The sequence below is a fragment of the Malaclemys terrapin genome, chromosome 15, assembly GCF_027887155.1.
Source record: "Malaclemys terrapin pileata isolate rMalTer1 chromosome 15, rMalTer1.hap1, whole genome shotgun sequence".
NCBI lineage: Eukaryota > Metazoa > Chordata > Testudines > Emydidae > Malaclemys > Malaclemys terrapin.
Window position 1 is genome coordinate 13,418,594 of NC_071519.1, and position 2,500 is coordinate 13,421,093.

Here is a 2,500-nt window from a genome sequence, read left to right on the forward strand (position 1 = left end):
GCGGCCGGGCGCAGGGGGTCCGAGCGCGTCCGAGCGAGTCCGTCCCGGCCCCGGGGTGTCCCCCTGCGGCTCTGGGGGCCGTGGGTCCCCGCTGGAGGAAGCCGCTGGGCGCTGGACACCCGCCGTCCGTCCCGCCTGGCCAGGCCTGGCCTGGGTGGCCGCGGGGGGATTCGGGGCGGTCCCGCGAGCCGGCGCCCGGGCGCAGGGGGTCCGAGCGAGTCCGTCCCGGGCCCGGGGCCTCCCCCTGCGGCTTTGGGGGCCGTGGGTCCCCGCTGGCGGAAGCCGCTGGGCGCTGGACACCCGCCGTCCGTCCCGCCTGGCCAGGCCTGGCCTGGGTGGCCGCGGGGCGGGGGGATTCGGGGCGGTCCTGCGGGCCGGCGGCCGGGAGGGTCCGGGCCAGTCCGCCCCATGCCCGGGGTCTCCCCCAGCGGCTTCGGTGGGTCCTCCGCGGAGGAAGCCGGGTGGGGAGCCGGACCCCAGGCGCCCAGACCCGTGACCTGCGGCCGCGACCTCCGACTCGGCAGGAGCGACGAGGGGCTTTCCGGCCCGTCCCCCCCCTCTCCTTCCTCCCCAGAAAAGGAGAGAGAGCTGGCTCGGACCGGGAAAAGCTGCCTACGGCACCTGGGATTCCCAGGCGGTCACCCATCCAAGTACTAGCCAGGCCCGGGACGGTTTACCTTCCGAGATCGGACGGGATCGGGGGCGTTCGGTCCGGTATGGCCGTAGGCACCCGGCCCCCGCGCCTCCTCGCCCGCTTTCCCCTGCCGACGCCCGGGCCTGCCGCACGGTGAGCCCCGGTCGGACTGCCCCCCTGCGGCAGGGCCCCCGTCTCTCGCGGGCCCGGTCCTTTTTTCCTTCTCGAGCTCCGGGGCCCGGGCTGGCCGCCAGAGCCCCTCCGCCCGCCCGCCCTCCCCGGCGTCGGGGAAAATATTGTCCCGGACATCCAGTGCGCCCTGATCCTGTCAGCCGGGGGGGGGGGTGGGTGGGTGGGGGGCAGTCCCTCGCTGCGGCCGGGGAGGGTGAGCCCAGGGCGGCTTGCCTGCCGTCCGAGTCCCCTCTCGGCCACCAGGTCAACCCCGAGCCGAAAGGGCTGAAAATTTTTCAGAGTCCCCTCCCGGGCACCAGGTCAACCCATGGAATCGAACGGGTTCGCCTGCTGGCCGGTTCGCTTCCCGGCCACCAGGTCAACCCGTAGGTTTGAACGGGCACGCCCGGTGGCCGCTTTCCCGTCCGGTCACCAGGTCAACCCGGATCTCCCTCCTTCCCTGGGCGCCCCCTCCTCGGAGGCGTCAGGTTCCATTTTCTTTTTCCCCCCAGACTTCCAGGGGCCCGATCCAGTCGGCCGGGAGGCAGTCCCTCGCTGCGGCCGGGGTGGGTGAGGCCAGGGCGGCTTGCCTGCCGTCCGAGTCCCCTCTCGGCCACCAGGTCAACCCCGAGCCGAAAGGGCTGAACATTTTTCAGAGTCCCCTCCCGGGCACCAGGTCAACCCGTGGAATCGAACGGGTTCACCTGCTGGCCGGTTCGCTTCCCGGCCACCAGGTCAACCCGTAGGTTGCCGACGGGGCTAGCCAGTGGCCGGTTTGCTTTCCGGCCGCCAGGTCAACCCCTAGGTTTGAACGGGCACGCCCGGTGGCCGCTTTCCCGTCCGGTCACCAGGTCGACCCGGATCTCCCTCCTTCCCTGGGCGCCCCCTCCTCGGAGGCGTCAGGTTCCATTCTTTTTTCCAGACTTCCAGGGGCCCGATCCAGTCGGCCGGGAGGCAGTCCCTCGCTGCGGCCGGGGAGGGTGAGCCCAGGGCGGCCTGGTCCATGTCTCTAGTGGGCCCGATCCTTTTTTGGGGTGTTTTTTTTTTTTTTTTCCGAGCTCCGGGGCCCGGCCCGCCCGGGCAGCCCTCCTCGGAGGCGTGAGGCGGATTTCCCCCCCCCCCCCCAGACTTCCAGGGGCCCGATCCTGTCGGCCGGGAGGATGTCCCTCGCTGCGGCCGGGGAGGGTGAGCCCAGGGCGGCCTGCTTGGCGGCCGGGTCCATGTCTCTAGTGGGCCCGATCCTTTTCTTCCCTTTTCCGGCTCCGGGGCCCGGGGTGGCCGGGTAGCCCTCCGCGGTGGCGTCGGCAATTTTTTTTAAAAAATCAGACTTCCGTGGGCCCGATCCTGACGGCCGGGAGGCAGTACCTCGCTGCGTCCGGGGACGGTGAGACGCTCGGCCACCGGGTCAACCCGGAGGAAGCGGGCTGGGGGGAAAAAAAAAAAAAAAAAAAAAGTTTTCCAAGTCTGAAAAATTTTCAAAGTCCCCTCCCGGCCACCGGGTCAACCCCTTTGGAGCGAATGGGTTGACCTGACGGCCGGTCGTCTCGCGGATGTCCGGAAGGGGTCGCCCAACGCCGTCTCGGCCGACCGAGGGAACCACGAGGTGGCGCCCGGTTCCAGTTTCGTACCGCCGAAGGCGGGGCTTTGGCTTTTTCGACCCGTCTTTCGAGGACTGTGTGCGGAGATTTGTGAGGA

At 70.3% G+C, this 2,500-nt stretch overlaps 1 non-coding gene across 1 annotated transcript; it reads right to left on the reverse strand.

The window, feature by feature from the left end:
- Window positions 1-609: 609 nt before the first annotated feature.
- LOC128823935 (5S ribosomal RNA) lies at window positions 610-728 on the reverse strand. Its single transcript, XR_008442168.1, has one exon. It is a non-coding gene; the product is annotated as a 5S ribosomal RNA (ribosomal RNA).
- Window positions 729-2,500: the final 1,772 nt, after the last annotated feature.